The 17,254-nt window shown below is 46.8% G+C and overlaps 1 non-coding gene across 1 annotated transcript; it reads right to left on the reverse strand.

Moving 5' to 3' along the window:
• Positions 1 to 9,542: 9,542 nt before the first annotated feature.
• On the reverse strand, positions 9,543 to 9,673 carry LOC117084690. The gene has a single exon (XR_004437595.1). It is a non-coding gene; the product is annotated as a small nucleolar RNA SNORA5 (small nucleolar RNA).
• Positions 9,674 to 17,254: the final 7,581 nt, after the last annotated feature.

Here is a 17,254-nt window from a genome sequence, read left to right on the forward strand (position 1 = left end):
CACACAAGGAATAATGCTCTCTTGGTGCTTTCCTGCTTTCTTTTTTTTTTTTTTTTTTTGAGACGGAGTCTTGCTCTGCCGCCCAGGCTGGAGTGCAGTGGCCGGATCTCAGCTCACTGCAAGCTCCGCCTCCCGGGTTGACGCCATTCTCCTGTCTCAGCCTCCCGAGTAGCTGGGACTACAGGCGCCCGCCTCGTCGCCCGGCTGGTTTTTTGTATTTTTTTAGTAGAGACGGGGTTTCACCGTGTTAGCCAGGACGGTCTCGATCTCCTGACCTCGTGATCCGCCCGTCTCGGCCTCCCAAAGTGCTGGGATCACAGGCTTGAGCCACCGCGCCCGGCCTTTCCTGCTTTCATATGTGCTTGTGGGCCTCATCTTCCCCCATTAAACTGGAAACTCACTGAAGCCAGGGATGATATCTTTCTTCTGTTTGCACTCAGAGCCACTCAAAGCTGTGCCTTAACTGCCTCACCCCAAAAGCTCTTCAGTGTGAGGTTGAGGCCTGAAGTGACGTTTCCTGAGGATCTACTTTTGGAGTTGTGTATTGGGGGGTGTGGGGACAGTGATGACAAGGAAGGTCCAGGACTAGTCCCTTCCTAGGCAGAAGAGGCTACTGATGTCTCAACTCTGAGTAGAAGGGTTGGATGGCAGAGGAGAAGACAGATGGAAGGAGTAGGACAGATGCACAAACGTGTCAGATTCTTGACATCAGAAACTGTCAGCCCCACAAATGTGGTCATAGGACTTCAGCCTGACAAAGCAGGGACACTGAGGGGTCATGATGGGCTCTTTGCCCGCTGATTGATACAGCAGTAGGATTCTTTATCATACTCTGTAAAGTACATGTGAACCCCTGCTGCAGCTGAAGAAGGATGGAGGAGTCCCTCATGGCTTCCCTTGAAGGTTTCTTACTCAGAACTACCAGTTTAGGTTCTTACAAAGGCTAGAGAATCCATATGGTACCTGTGTCTGGGGAGTAATTCTATGAGCTGTGCTGTGGGACAGCAGTGGCCTCTTCTCTTGACCAGGTTTCATTTCTCTGTATTGATGGGGAGTACCCAGGCCTGAGAGTCTGGCCATTTTTGACTAGAGGCAGTATCTGTCGTGGAATAGCCTGAAGACACTGTCTTAGCCTATTTTATGCTGCTATAAAAGAATATCACAAACCAGGTAATTTGTGAAGAATAGAGACTTATTTCTTACAGTTCTGGAGGCTGGGAAGTCCAAGTTCAAGGGCTGGCTTCTTGCTGGGGCCTTCTTGCTGTGTCATCCCACGGTGGAAGGTAGAAGGACAAGAGAGAATAAGAGAGCAAGAGCAGGGTTGGACTTTTTTTTTAATAACAAACCCACTCCTACAATGATGAACCCATTCCTGAAATAACACGAATCTATTAATGAGAACAAAGCCTTCATTACTTAATCAGCTCTTAAAGGTCCACCTCTCAAAACTGTTGCAGTGGGAGTCAGGTTTCCAAAACATGAATTTTGGGTGACACATTCAAACCACAGCAACCCCCTATAGGGTTGGACAAATTGGGAATTAATCTATATAGGTAAAGGGATGGGTTTTCTGGCAATTGGGAGATTGCAATGAGGTTTGGATCTTGTCCTGTCTCTTCCATAAACATAGTGAAAGCAGACGACCCATAGTGTCATAAGAAAGCATAAGAGTAGTTTCTGGTTGGGGCACTTGTGAACACTTTGACAAGATGGAAAGCCATCTTGGGGTAGGCAGGACCAGCAGTTGAGCCCCTACAACGCAAAGGAGACCCTGGATGTGGGATGAGGGTGGACCCCTAGCCCTGCAGAGTTTAAGCTGGTAGGAGGCCTGCAGACCAAGGGTTCATCCTTTGGAGTTTTTCTTGGAACTTATTACTAAGTGTTTCCAGATAATCCCTGATCATGGGGCCTGATAAAATTCATTCTTTTTTTTTTTTTGAGACAGAGTCTTGCTCTGCTGCCCAGGCTGGAGTACTGTGGCCAGATCTCAGCTCACTGCAAGCTCCGCCTCCGGGGTTCACGCCATTCTCCTGCCTCAGCCTCCCGAGTAGCTGAGACTACAGGCGACCGCCACCTCGCCCAGCTAATTTTTTGTATTTTTTAGTAGAGACGGGGGTTTCACTGTGTTAGCCAGGATGGTCTCGATCTCCTGACCTCGTGATCCGCCCGTCTCGGCCTCCCAAAGTGCTGGGATTATAGGCTTGAGCCACTGCGCCCGGCGATAAAATTCATTCTTACTGCTAAAACTATGTTAAGATAAAAGTTGTTTTTATTCATTTGCTATCCATTAAAGCCATCACAGACTAATTATTTTTCAAAAGAAAGAAAACTATGCTACAGTTCTGCAAGTAACTTATGACCAGATGTTGAGGTCTTGGGATACCCTGCCCTACTTAAAAAATATTGTAAGAGATCTTTAGATGGTAAAATCTAAAAATAAAACCCAAAATATAAAAAAGATGAATAATAGCAAAGCATGGTAGTTCAAGAGTTTTGTTGAGTTATTTATTTTTTATTTATTTTTAAAAGAATCATAAGTTATAATTTAATACCAGTTGCTGAGACTTAGATATACCCAATTTTGTAGTGGGGAGGGAGGGTAATTATAGAAAGCAAGAGAGAAAACTTTGAAAATCACTGGTAGCTCAGCCAGGCGTGGTGGCTCACGCCTGTAATCCCAGCACTTTGGGAAGCCGAGGTGGGTGGATCACTTGAGGTCGGGAGCTCAAGACCAGCCTGGTTGGTTGACATGGTGAAACCGTGTCCCTACTAAAAATACAAAAAAAAAAAAAGAACAGCCAGGTGTGGTGGTGCATACTTGTAATCCCATTTACTTGAGGGAACTAAGACAGGAGAATCACCTGAACCCGGGAGGCAGAGGTTGCAGTGAGCTGAGATCGCTACTACACTCCAACCTGGGCAACAGAGTGATACTTCTTCAGAAAGAAAAGAACAAGAGAGAGAGAGGGAGGGAGGAAGGCAGGAAGGCAGGAAGGAAGGAAGGAAGGAAATTGCTGGTAGCTTAGCTGAATAGTCAGTGGGTATCTGCAAGCTAGACTTTATCATGCACACAAATCTTCGATCTGAAAATGAGCGGCAGTGGAAGTAGTGGTGGTGGTAGGAGGCAGGAGTGAAGATCATGTCCCATTAATTTAGGGTATCTGAAAAAGACATGGAGCCACTGACTACTTCTGTATCCACCAGTTTTCCACTCAGCTGTCTGAGGTGAGTAGAAATTGTGTTAGGCATTTCCATAACCTTATCCTTAACTGTGTTCCCTCCTTTTCTTAGTGCCTGAGGTGAGTCTGGCAGTATCAGTGCTTCCCTGCTCCCATTCATACAACCATGTTTTCAGATCCTGGCTTGATGTGGGTTAGTTAGCTGTTCTAGGCCAGATTTCTCAGATTTCTGTTCTTACCTCTTCTGCCCAACTACAACACCTGGTGGTTGTAGTAACTGGCCTTCGCCTGAGTCACACCCTCAGGTCATGCATCCCCGCCTTTTACAGGCAGGGTGGTTAGCATGAGAGCCCTGCTCTGTGCTCTCATGAAGGATGAGGGGAGAGGAGAAGAGCACCTTAGGATGATGGTAGAACTTTCAGTTCTCTTGACAACAAATTAAATGAAGGCATACGCTCTCCATGAGTTTTATTCAGTACAGACCTGGTGTCTGATGCTACAGTTAAGAGATTAGATTTAGAAGGATGGTGGCGCACCGGGTTTGGTGGGAGGAATGAATGGGATGTAAGGAGAGATGATGGTCTGTGCATCTCAGACAAAAGGAACTTAAAAAGGAGAGTCTTCAAATTCAAAAGAATGCCCCCCTGGAAAAAAAAAGGAGCCTCAGAAATATCTCAAATGCACAGAAATTTGAATTAGAATCCAGAAGATGAAAATCAACATGAATAATACGAAAATAAATAAGGAAACATTCTTTACTTAAAAATTTTAAAAAGTCAGCTAAATGTTGACAGGATGTGAAGGGGTAGATGACATTTTAGGATAAGGACTATGGGAAAGGAGTTTATTTTGCCACTATCTTTCCTATAGACTTTTGCTAATAACTGTGAAGGGTCTTAGATTTCACGTACTTTCGAGTTAAGGAGTTAACCTGCCACAGTTTCATACATGCTGGCAGAAGATGAGACTTATAGGTTAGAGATAAGGGACTTTGTGATTCACAACAGTAACAGTAATCAGAATATCAGCATTTTCCTGTACTGGTTCTTTGAGCTCCGACCTCCACAGGTTGACACCAAGAGGGCCAGGTGATACCTGCACACACAGTGGAGAGAAGTCCTGAGCCTTGGGAACTTGAGAGTTCTGTAATGAACAGTAAGTGTGCCTACACTTTGCTCCATCCTGAGGGAAACTCTCTCTCTCTTTGAAGGCTGTTTGCTATGCAAATCTTCTTGAAAAGATAGGAACAAAGGCAGTCAGCACCTCTGCTTGCAAGATGTGCAAAACTGTGAGAGACATGAAGAATGGTCTCCCGACTGTTGCATCAATAAAAAGGTAGAGGAAGCTAACGTTTATTGCATCCTTGCCGTGCACCAAGCACTGACCAGGAGACTTCTCATTTCTTGCCTCATCAAAGTTCCAAAGCAGTCTTGCCCAGCGGTGGTGCTGTTGTTGTTTTATCGATAAGGAAGCTGGTGAGTCAGGGAACTGGAATATCTAGGTGGAGGACTTGTGTATGTATTATGTACTTCTTATGTGCTAAGCATTGTGCTAAGAAGTAGCTAAAACTTAATTAGATGTTTATCAGGTGCCAAGCACAGTTCTAAGAGCTCTCCATGAATTGATTGATTTAAGTCACCACAACTAAGATTATCAGGTGCTGCTGACGAAACCGAGGCACACTGGGTGATGGAACTGAGATTCAAATCTGCACATTTAACCACTGTGTGGCTGTGAGTTGTGGGTTTTTGTTTTTGTTTTGGGTTTTTTTTTTTTTTTTTTTTTTTGAGAGCGGGTCTGGCTCTGTTGCTCAGGCTGGAGTGCAGAGGTGCCATCTCTGCTCACTGCAACCTCTGCCTTCTGGACTCAAGCAGTCCTCCTTCCTCAGCCTCCTGAGTAGCTGGGACCATAGACATGCGCCACCATACCCAGCTAATTTTTGTGTTTTTTGTAGAGTTGGGTTTTGCTGTGTTGCCCAGACTGGTCTCGACTTCCTGGGCTCAAGTGGTCCACTTGCCTTGGCCTCCCAAAGTGCTAGGATTACAGGCACCCTGTGGTTGTGTTCTTTCTTCATTCCTCAGAGTCATAGCAAGAGGGTCATAGTGAAACTAATGTGTGCCCAGAGGAAGTGGATGTATTTGAAAACTGCCAAGTAGAAATAGTTGAAGTGGGACTGAGTGTGTTTAATCTGCAGAAGAATAAAGGATAAGTTATGCCTGTCTTCAAACATTCGTAGGTATGTCTTATAGAAGAGGAGAGTTCACTCTGTGTGACTGTAGGAGGCAGAATTGGGTCTATTTAGGGGGAGGCATATCATGGCTCAGCAAAAATCATTTCTTGAATAATACAGTGCCCCCTGACATCATATGAGAGTGGGCTACCTGTGAGGGTGGTAACTCAGTGGTTACCTTTCAGAGATGTGCTGTCTGGGCCCTGTCAAGGTCCCCACAATAAGCCCCTCTGCTACAGGAGCTGGGCAATGGAAAAGGACGGCCCTAATGAGGTTCTCTAGACCATTCCTAAGAGAGCTGACCCTGCTGCTAACAGTGACCTGAACTCTTTCCCCTGCTATGCCTCCCTGTCCCTTCTTGGAGCCTCAGGCCTCAGATCTGTTGGGCATGCACAGAGATGGTTTCTGCATGTGTGAGGAGGGTGTCTTACCTCTTGGGAATCCAGGACCACCCTAAGGATCTGGAGGAGTTAGTGCTGCAGCTCCTTGCACTCTCAGGCCTGCTCTGTCTCACAAGGGGATCCACTAGGATCTGGACTAAGTCCTGCCTCAAACCCTGCTGGGTTTGGCTCCTTACCTGCCATCAGCCTGTAATCACCAGCCCCATGGCTCAGCTATACCCTGGCAAATCTTGTCGCACACATCAGGTCCACTGTTGCCCAGTTTGGGACAGAATAAGATTCTTCTGCTGGGTGGGAGGTGGAATGAGCAGATCTCTGTGGTCTTAACTTTATCTGTGGTTCTGTGATTCACTCTTTCCTTGTCAAGTAGCCCAAGCTTTAAAAAGCAAGTGGGAACAGGTGGTTGGACCAGTGCTGCTCTGTGATGACCTGGCTGTGGCACCCTGGCAACTCCCCTGGTGTAGCTGTAGGCCTGGGCTGAGCAGATCTGATCCAGATGCAAGCCCAGAGAGGAACCCTGGGCAGGTAGGGAAAGGAATTTGGGGAGATGGTGAGAAACAGGAGTGGTGGCAACTGGCTTCACAGTGTATGTTCCACTCTGCTAGAAATGGCCTTTGCTGGGGGCTAAAGACTCCCCAGAAATAGTCTTAATTAGTCTGTGGACATCTTTAAAATAATCTAATTTTCATCAAAGGGTTTTAAAGAGTGATGCTTAGCCCAGTGTAAAGGGCATAGTCAAGATCTGATCCTGAAATAATGTCTCTGCTATCCTAGATGTCAGGAGAAACTAAAAATATCCTCATCACTCTGAGGAATTCTTGGTTTATTGAACCCATCTCTTTTCCCTCTGAGCATCCTTCCAGAAAGTGAGAGAGTGAGGAAGTGAGCCAAGAAGCTTTTATTACCCAATCTGCTGACATTATTTTATCTACGCCACTGATATTAAATCTGCAAAGCATTCCACTTAAATCTCAGTGCTAAGAGCAGCCTCTACAAACTTGGGCCTTTGTCCTTCTGCTGGCTGTGGCCCGTGCTCTGTTTCCCACCCTACCGCACCCTCCCTCAGACTTCTTAAATTCCAAAGCTCTCTGTGGCACTGGAAATGATCTGTCTATGGACTGTCCATACTTCAGGAAAGTCCCCCATCTGTGTGTGTTTATTCACCAGTTCTGCTCCCCCCAACTCAGCCTGGCTGTTTGTGGTTGAATTATGGCACGTGCCCATCATTATGGAAACCTGGATTTGGCAGGGATATTGTACCATGTTTCTATTATTGGCATCTTTGGAGAAGGAAGAGAAAGTCTGTTTTTTCCCTCTCTTTTACGTACAAATGAAAATTTATTTCTTATGTTGTTAACTTTTCTGGTCAACCAGTGAAATACATCTTCAATTTCAGGTTGGTTCCCTGGAGTGTGGAAGTTTTCTCCTGGTTTAATGTTGACTCTGTTGTCTAATAGCTGGTTCATTTAGCACCTGATTGGTCCTATGGTTATAGCTGCAACAGGCCACATTTAAGGAGGGCTTCCAGGGAACCAGCACTGTGCTGAGGACTTCAATCCTCATGACCTCTGAGACAAGTGCTGTGACCATCTTCCCCCCTTACAGGGAGGACATGAGCTGAAAGAAGTCCAATAACTTGCTGAAGGTCTTGCAGCAGAGCTGGGGCTAGAAGCCAGGCAGTGTGGTGCCAGAGCTGGCTGACTTCAGCGCCTACTTCTTGCTTCCATGCATGCATACATATGGTATACATACATATGGGAGACCCATAGGATATATGCCATCAATACATACTGCTGTGCATACCAGTGCTCCCACCATCCTCCCAGGAAGTGTTTGTATCATTATAAAACCCTGTCCTCAGCAAGTGTGTGTTAAGAACTTACTGTGTGCAGATCCAAAGATGTACAAACCCAGGTCCTGCTCATAGGCATTGCAGCTGGGGAGACAAGGCCTTGATCTGCAGAATCTGAGCTGGGCTGAGCAGGGGAAGCGTTGTCTGTTTTGTTCAGTGCTATGTCTCCAGGGACTATTATAGCACCTGGCAGGTAGTATGCTCTCAGAAACATGTGATGAAGGAACAAACTTCTAATTAAACAAAGCCATTTACATTTTTACAAATAAATGAAAGAACATGTGAATTTCTAAGAAGTATAAAGGACATAAACAGATTAGAGAACAGATTAAATTATGTACATTAAGCTGTATAAAAAGCTCCCCATGTTGTCCTCATTTTTCTTACTTTTCATAGATTGGTGGGCACAATGTCATGGATGGGGTGCTTGTGGACCCATGTCATAAATAGGGCTTTCGATGCTCTTAGATCCTGCTGGGTGGGGAGGGCTTAGAGAAGAGATGGACCTTGAGGTTGGAGTAGGACTCAGCTGGGTGGAAAAGAACGTGGGAGGCATTCCAGAGCTGCCCTCACTGGCGGGATTATACTGGAGAGGGTAGAAGCCTCATGTTTTGCTTGATAACAGTCGTTTTGAACTTCACGACTTCTCGAAGTTTGGATCCTTTTCTGTCTTACTCAATACTTGCCTCACTTCCCAAGTCTTACCTAACTTGGTTGGGTATCTAAGTGTACATCCCTTCAAACCATGTAGGAATCCCTGGACCTCATCCTTGCCTGAATTCTGGCACCAGATCAAGAAGAACAAGCTTGAACGGAGGCTGCGGCAGGAGAGTAAAATACTGGGGAGACACAAGTCAGCACCAGGCAAGTTGACAGGAATCAAGAGGACCTGGATGCAAGAGCCATACAATCCCACGCACTCTGACTCAGTAATTGAAGTTCTTGAAATGTATCTTGGGGAAATAATCTAAAGGATTATTATGGAAATAAAGGGGCCAGGTGCAGTGGCTCATGCCCGTAATCCCAGCACTTTGGGAGGCCAAGGTGGGTGGATCACCTGAGGTCCGGAGTTCAAGACCAGCCTGACCAACAAGGTGAAACCCCGTCTCTAGTAAAAATACAAAAATTAGCTGGGCGTGGTGTCAGGTGCCTGTAGTCCTAGCTATTCGGGGGGCTGAGACAGGAGAATTGCTTGAACCTGGGAGGTGGAGGTTGCAGTGAGCCGAGACTGCGCCATTGTACTCCAGTCTGGGATATGGAATGAGACTCCATCTCAAAAAAAAAAAAGAAAAGAAAGAAAGGATAAGTTTATGTCCATTAAACTGTTTGTTTTAATGAAATTGGAAGCAACCTAAATGGTAACTAACAGAGGCATCATTAAGTTTTGGCTTATCTACTTGCTGGAATATGATACAGTCACTGAAAATAAGATTTATGAAGAGTGTTCCATATCTGAGGAAAAGCATGAAAAATGAAGGCAATGATAATTTGTTTATATAATTTTATTTTTAAAAGTATATACATAGAAAAATACTGGAAAACTATTACAGAAAATGATAGTATTTATATTGGGGGAAAAGTCATTTGTAATCCTACTCACAACCAAACTTTTAGCCAATAGTGTTTATTTGTTTATGATTGACAAAAGACAATGGGGCAAGGGAACTCAGGTGAGCTTAACATTCCTGTAAAGAGTCAGAAACGAAGACACTGTCTGTCTAGCAAAGGAGTAAGGACAGCTATGAAAACATGTTGTCCAAAATAACCTGGAGTGTGAAATAACAGGTTCCTGGACAGAGGGCACATGAAGCCCGAGCTTGGCCGGAATAGGGTGAACGTGGCCAGGGAAGACACCTTTGTCTTTTGTTTTCCTAGAGGCTTGGTGTCTGTAACCAAATTTATCCCTGAGGCCGAGACACAGGAACAGGGCCCATGAGTCAGTGTTTCTGTGGCTGCTCTCTGGGTCAGTGCCTACACAGGCAGGGCAGGCATCAAATTTGACACAGCTGCATGGGGAAAACATCTTTGAAGTCATGTCTTGTGTCGGGAGTCATGGGAGAGAGGTGGCCATATGTATACCCTGGCTCCCCTAAATAGTCCCAGCATGAGTATTCAAAGAGCCCTTTCCATTCTCAAGAATCCTCATTTGGATAATATGTTATGTGGTCACCCTAATTATTGAAAAGGAGGTTGGAGGACATTCTGGGTTGATGACAATTGCTCTGCTGGTTGCCTCTAGTGCTTAAGAGACCATGAATTGTCTGGGTGTGGTGGCTTATGCCTGTAATCCCAGCACTTCGGGAGGCTGAGGTGGGCAGATCGCGTGAGGTTGGGAATTCGAGACCAGCCTGGCCAACATGGTGAAACCCCGTCTCTACTAAAAATACAAAAAGTAGCCAGGCGTGGTGGCACATGTCTGTAATCTCAGCAACTTGGGAGGCTGAGGCAGGAGAATCACTTGAACCCTGGTATGGCTAGTGCAAAAATCAGTTCAAATGGTAGAGGGTGATAACTTTAAGCAGATAGGGACTTGGCCTGAGTGAGCTTTGTTTACTTCCTCCTGTCTGCCCTTTCTTCTATCGGCTCTGTCAAGGCAGGCTTTTTGGGAACCCCATTAATGAGCAGACTGCCAAGATGACCATCAGTGATCCAGCCTGGGAGCCAAGACTAGGTTCATCTTGCAAGAAAAGTGGGGTGGGATTGTGGAGAAGACTCCCTCCCCTGTGCCCACAGGAGGATTGGTGTGACCCTGAGTACCCCAATATGCCTGGCTGGACATCTTGGGAGCACTGGGAAACAGGAGGTAAAGACCTTCATGCAGTATCTCCTCACAGCCTTAGCTCAGCGGGGCCCCCAGTCAACAGAGAAGCCGTGACAGGCACAGCTGACTGGACATGTGAACAAACAGATTAACAGTTCAGGGATTGCCAAAGTAAAGAGACATCTAGATCTTTCGTAGATGTTTTGTTTGGTTGGTTGGTTGAGGGGCACAGGTGACAAGTGTTGGGGCAAACTCTGGCTTTTCCTGGACTTAAGCAAGAAGTCATCTTTTGGCACCTGGACACTATTTTAAGTCTGTAGTTAAGAGATAAGGGGAAACCACCGTCTCACTCAAGAGAGAACGCTCTGCTTTGGAGGCCAGGCTAGATATGGAATTGGCTGGAATCTGCCGAGATCTGTGGAGAGGACACCTGAGCAAGCATGGGCTAATGTTAAATCATAGCTTCCTAGAGAGGTTGGGTGGGGAAACCTGACTTTCAAAGGGGGAGAAAGTACCACTGCAAAAGCTTAAACTGAAACAGGTGTAAGCAAGATGGTTCTGACCTCCCCTCATTTGGTTTAAGCGTACATCACAAGGAACAGGTGCTGTCAATAATGAATTCAGTTTTTCTCCTGGGCCCAGAAACAGAGAGGGATGAAACCATTAAGGCGATGGAACCCAGCCCTGACTAATAGGTATGAGGGGGAACAGAACTGGGGGCAAGAGTTCTTCAGTGTGGGCGTCCTGAATCTCTGCAGCTGACTCTGAGAAGTCCCAGGGGTCTGCTTTCTCTAAGAACAGTTCCATATTGGGTAATGACAAAAAACCAGAGTGAGATTAAAAATGGATTCTTTATATTGAGCATTAATGATGAAAGCTCCAGGTGATAGCATTCTGTTCAATGTTATATAACTGTTAGAAATGGGGTTTAATAATTAGAAGTGAATTGTTAATTTAATAGATATGTTTTTAAGGAAAATGATGTAAATAAGTATGTGAAGTACTGCTTTCCTGTCTGATCAATCACAGCTGAAGGGGCCTAGCTATCTGGCTGCTGTGTCCACCAGGTAGAAGCTTACCTAAGTTGCTTGAAAGAAAATGTTCTGGCACTAGAATTGCCGTTTCAAAGCTTTGCAGGGATGGTAAACAGCATACTGCTCTTCAGAGCACTATACCAATCTTGTTATTGTTGGCGTGAGAGAGCATCTAACACTCAATAAATGCTGGGCACTCCAGGCTGAATGCTAAAAAAATGAACTGCTGCCTTTGTTTAGCACAGTGTCTCCAGCAGGGTGCAGAATTTCAAGTTCAGGAGTAGACAAGCATGAAGGGTCTTAGGGTCTTTGAACAGGCCAATGCCCCATTAGCTTTTTAATTTTCCATCCCACTTTCCTGGCTCCCGGGGCTCTATTTTTCTCTTCGATAAACTGTTTTCTCCAATGGGATTCCAAATTCCCTATTGGAAGTTGAACCCCGTATCCTCAAGGCCCGTGCTCCCTGAGCCAGGTATGAGTGCAGCTAATAGCTGGTGGCGGTCCATTGATCTCCCTGTTGGCCCTGCATCTGCCTGTACTTCCCCCTTGCAGCTGATGGAGGATCCTGTGTGGAAGGGCTCCCTCACCCCAAGTGCAAATGGCTCCCTGTTTCATAGAGGGTTGACAGGAGACACACTTTCTCCTCTCCACTGGGAACCACCTGAGCTGACACCTCTGAGCAGAAGTTCCTCTTTGTATTCCTGCTGATGGGCTGTGCTCTCTCAGCTGGTCATTGGTTTTCTCCGTGCCTTCTCCAGGTTCCCAGAGGTCACCATTTTCTTTCTAGTTAGCCCCATTCTAGAAGAGATTTAGGGCTGGGAGAAGAGGAGAAACATATGTTAGCCTCATTAATATCTTTGGTGAAGTGTGAGGAGAAAAAGGTAGCGATGATTGGTAGAAAAATGAGAATGTTAAGGGAGAAAAGTATGTCTGTTAAAAGTATGACTGATATCTCTGTTATCACCCATCATTGCAGATGGTAAAAATCACTTGTTCTCAGCAACATCACTGACTGCCCTGCTGAGACCCTGGAACTGGAGGGTGTCCTTTGGGAGATAGGCAGGTCATGATGTGGAAGGGCCAGTGTGAGTCACATGAGGGCAGCTGAGGGTCTGACTGGACTCCCGGCCAGTCCTGCCACAGGCATTGCAGGCAGCTGGTGCTTGAGTGGGCTCACCTGCCTACCTGAGGAGCATGACAGGGAAGGTGAGAAGCGTCCTGAGCCTGTTGGGGGGACTGTTCATCTAGAAGAGACACAACTGGAATCCCCATTGGCAGAGCCAGGGCCAGGCTTAGAGCATCAGGTCAAGACTGCGTGGACTTCAGTCAGCTCAGCTTTAAAGAGCTGTGGCTAGAAGAGAGACTCCAGCAACCTGCAGACCAGCTCAGGGGAATGTCAGGGGAGTGAGGGGCTGAGTGGCAAGGAAACGGGCAGGTGACCACGAGCTCCTTGCTCTCTTCTTGTCTGCCTCTTCTCCAATAGGCTGAGGGTTCCCGAGATCCAGGGGCCTCCTCAGAGCCATAGTGAGGAATGTGCCCCTTCCAAGGCTGCTCCCTGAGTCTGTCTTCCCTAACTTCTCTAACTCCTTTGCTCTTCTCCCTGTATTGCTGTGATTCCTCCCAGCTGGCTGAGATGGAGCTGGACTTGGTCCCTGCTGAATCTCAGAATCTAGATTGGAGCAGCAGTTGCTCAAATATTCAGTGAATACTTGAAGGCAATGACAGAGAAGGTGAGAAGTGTCCTGAGCCTGTTGAGGGGACTGTTCATCTAGAAGAGACACAACTGGCATCCCCATTGGCAGAGCCAGGGCCAGGCTTAGAGCTGGCTTACATTTCCTCATTTTGTATTCCATTGAGCGCCAGAAATGAAGCAGAAAGGGCTGAACCCTGACACAGTGGGCCAGCCCAAGCCCATTGGAGCCCAGAAAGGCCCAGGCTCAGCAGATGCCAGCTCCAGACCCAGGGCCCACAGGGGATGCAGATTGAACTCTTCATTCCAGAGAGTGGCCACCTCGATTGGGAAGGGAAGCAGGGGCAGGGGAGGAGAGAGAAATCACAAGGAGACTGTGGGAACCACGAGAAACATGACCGTTCTGTCCTGAGGTCTGGGGGTAGGGCCTATGCCCGTGTTTCACCTGCAGCGCTTATGTCATTGTATTGGGAGGAGGTCGTTGAAGCCCTCACCTTATTTATAGTCCTAGCGGGCACTGTGGGCACTCAGTAAATACACAGTGATAGATATGTGGACAGATGATGAGTTCTGAGCCTTAGGCCCTTGTTCTTCCTGCTCTGCTGAAAGCACAAACCTGATAAAGCTTGAGAACCATGATCCGGTAAACTGTTCGAAATAGTCAGGAGAGTCCCATCTTCTCAATCCTTTTGTCCAGCTGTGGAGTAGGCCTTTTAGACAAACAACAGTGGCCTAAGAAGTTGGAATATGGAAGAGATTCCTATATATAAGAACGGCAGGAAATAATGAACTTCTGGAATTTCCTTGCTGAGAGGGCTGTGTGTTGTGGCTGTGGCATTTGCCTACTGCGTGTATGTCCTATTTCCTGTAATACAAGGCTTAGCTCATCACTAGCAGACTGACAAGCTAGTCTCAGAAGCAGGGCAACTGGGATTGTCAAATGGGTTTCCTTAGCATACTCCATCCTGCTTACTGGTGAGAGGTTTAGGATAGCGTGTCTGAGCTGCTGTCTGCAGAGCAGAGTATACGAGTGGCCCTGCAGGTGCTGGAGCTCACAGAGAGACTGCCAGGATGTGCACCTAAGATTATATGTTTAGAAGTCTTCTTTTTTTCTTTCTTTTTGAGATGAAGTTTCACTCTTATTGCCCAGGCTGGAGTGCAATGGCATGATCTTGGCTCACTACAACCTCCACCTCCTGGGTTCAAGCGATTCTCCTGCCTCAGCCTCCCAAGTAGCTGGGATTACAGGTGCCTGCCACTACGCCCAGCTAACTTTTTGTATTTTTAGTAGAGATGGGGTTTCACCATGTTGGCCAGGCTGGTGTCGAACTCCTGACCTCAAGTGATCCGTCCACTTTGGCCTCCCAAAGTGCTGGGATTACAGGTGTGAGCCACCATGCCTGGCCTGTTTAGAGGTCTTCTAACCCCAGAGAGGTTAGGATACTCCCTCAGGGCCTCACTGTTAGCAGACCCTGTCCCTGAAATTTTGTGGTCTTCAGTCAGTTTCTTCTCTGTAGGCCTTGGTTCTCTTATCTATAGACTGAGAAGGTGAGCCAGGGGCTCTGAGTTCTGTGATTGTGTGCAATCTAGTGGCAGAGCCAGGACAGGACACCAGGACCTTTGAACTCCAATCCACTCCCGGGTCTTCCCTGTGGCATCTCTAACAATGTGACCTTGTCACCAAGGGTCTGAACCTTGGAATCAGAGACCTCAGTTCAAATCCAGCTGATAATAAGTAGCCATTACTTATTAGCTTGGAGAACTTTGGCTACTATTACTCAACTTCTGAGTCCTTCTTTTATCTTTAAGATGAAAGCAATACAGTATGTATCTTATAGAATTACTTTGAAAATTAAAGTAAACTTGGATAAAGCCCTCAGTACAGTACCTGGTCCTCAATAGGCATTCAGTAAATGGGTTGTTTGTATTAGTGACAGTTGGTATGTGGTTCAGTCACTGCACTTGTCTGGACCTTAGGTTTCCTTTCTGTGACTGGACCAGTGCTTCTCTGACTTAGCCATCCCTGAGGACAGTCGAGAAAGAGCTTGTATTCTAGGGTTAGGGGCTTGGGGTGTAGCCTGTAGCAGCTTGCAGAAAGCCTGGCATTTATTTGAACTCCTATTTATTTGTAAAATCTACTTACAGTTGGTATCCTATACAATGATCTGAATTTTTTGGTTGTAATATAAAAATGCTTCTCCCAAATCTTTTTCAGGGTGAGGTAGCCTCAAATATCCCAAAGAGCACACAGCCACACCCCTCTGGGCTGGAGGTGGGATTGAAAATAGTTTCAAAGATCCCTTCCAGCTCTGAAATTCCAGGCACCTAAAGTAAGTGAGTCTCATCCTCAAAGGACCTAAGGTTGGTACCAAAGAATTCTAAAGGAACCTGAGAAACGGGATCCCTCTACCCTGTCCCTGGTGAGAATGGACAGGGCTGGGTGGAAGTGGAACTACCAGAAACAGGGAGAGACACAGCCCTCTGCAGTGAAGGGTGAAGGAGGCTGGAGGAAGAACCGGGCTGTGTCTGGGCCTGACTGTCAGCCCTTGGGCTGCTGACCCTGGCAGGGTTGGCTTGGCAGCTCTCCACCTCCCCAGGTAATTTCCAGGAAACACTAAGCCATTGTTTCTCACCCACAGCTGGAGGCTGTCTGGGGAGGAGCCCTCCTATCTCAGGAGGGCAGCGAGGGCAGGGGGTGAACTGCATGTGGAAACATAGAGCTTGTCACACTGCCAAGGCCTCCTGGCCGTTCTGATACAGTACCTAAGGCTGGGGTCTGGGCTTGTGCCCAGCCAGTGGGAGGAGAGTTGAGGGAGTCTGGAGAAGGGCAGCAAGTTTTTGGAGAGAACACAGAGATTTCTGGCCTGTGAATGGGAACAATGTTTAACCACACTCTGGGAACCTCTGTGTGTGTGGGGAGAGGCTATCTGCTGATGGTGGTGTCAGCCTTGCACACATTTGCCAGTATGCATGGCCTCTTCCTCAGGCATGAGGGATTCAAATGAAGTCACCCCGTTTGTTTAGGACAAATGTAAGGGTTTTCCTGGGCAAGGGATTGATGACTTGGTCAAATTTATACCCAGCAGATGTCATAGCAATAAAAATCTAAGGGGATAGCAATACATTTGTTACACTGGACATTTCCTGGTGTGTAAGGTATTTGTTATAATAAGATTTAACATGACTTTTTTTTTTTTTTTTTTGTGGAGGGCGGGGATGGAGTTTCGCTCCATTGCCCAGGCTGGAGTGCAGTGGCACTGTCTCAGCCCACTGCAACCTCTGCCTCCCGGATTCAAGAGATTCTCCTGCCTCAGCCTCCAGAGTAGCTGGGATTACAGGCACCTGCCACCACGCCCAGCTGACTTTTGTATTTTTGGTAGAGAGGAGGTTTCACCATGTTAGCCAGGGTGGTCTTGAACTCGTGACCTCAGGTGATGCCCCCACCTTGGCCTCCCAAAGTGCTGGGATTACAGGTGTGAGCCACCATGCCCGGCCGTAAGATTTAACCTATCTTGATAAACCCTTTCTAAGCATGTTACCAAGATGGATTTGAAGTTCAGAAGGACTGGATTCCAGTTCTGCTTTATTAACTATATGACCTTAGGCAAGTCTCACCTGATCTTTGAGCCTCAGGTGTTCCATCCATAAAGTGGGGCTATAAAATCTTAGTATGTTGGCCAGGCACGGTGGTTCACGCCTGTAATCCCAGCACTTTGGGAGGCCAAGATGGGTGGATCACCTGAGGTCAGGAATCCGAGACCAGCCTGGCCAACATGCTGAAACCACGTCTCTACTAAAAATACAAAAAAATTAGCCAGGCATAGTGGTGCGTGCCTGTAATCCCAGCTACTCTGGAGGCTAAAGCAGGAGAATCACTTGAATCCAGGAGGCAGAGGGTGCATTGAGCTGAGATCATGCCATTGTACTTCAGCCTGGGTGACAAGAGCAAGACTCCATCTCAAAAAATAAATACATGGCCGGGAGCAGTGGCTGAAGCCTGTAATCCCAGCACTTTGGGAGGCCGAGACAGGCGGATCACGAGGTCAGGAGATCGAGACCATCCTGGCTAACATGGTGAAACCCCGTCTCTACTAAAAAATACAAAAA

Source organism: Trachypithecus francoisi, unplaced genomic scaffold (assembly GCF_009764315.1).
Source record: "Trachypithecus francoisi isolate TF-2019V2 unplaced genomic scaffold, Tfra_2.0 Lachesis_group0, whole genome shotgun sequence".
NCBI classification, from domain to species: domain Eukaryota; kingdom Metazoa; phylum Chordata; class Mammalia; order Primates; family Cercopithecidae; genus Trachypithecus; species Trachypithecus francoisi.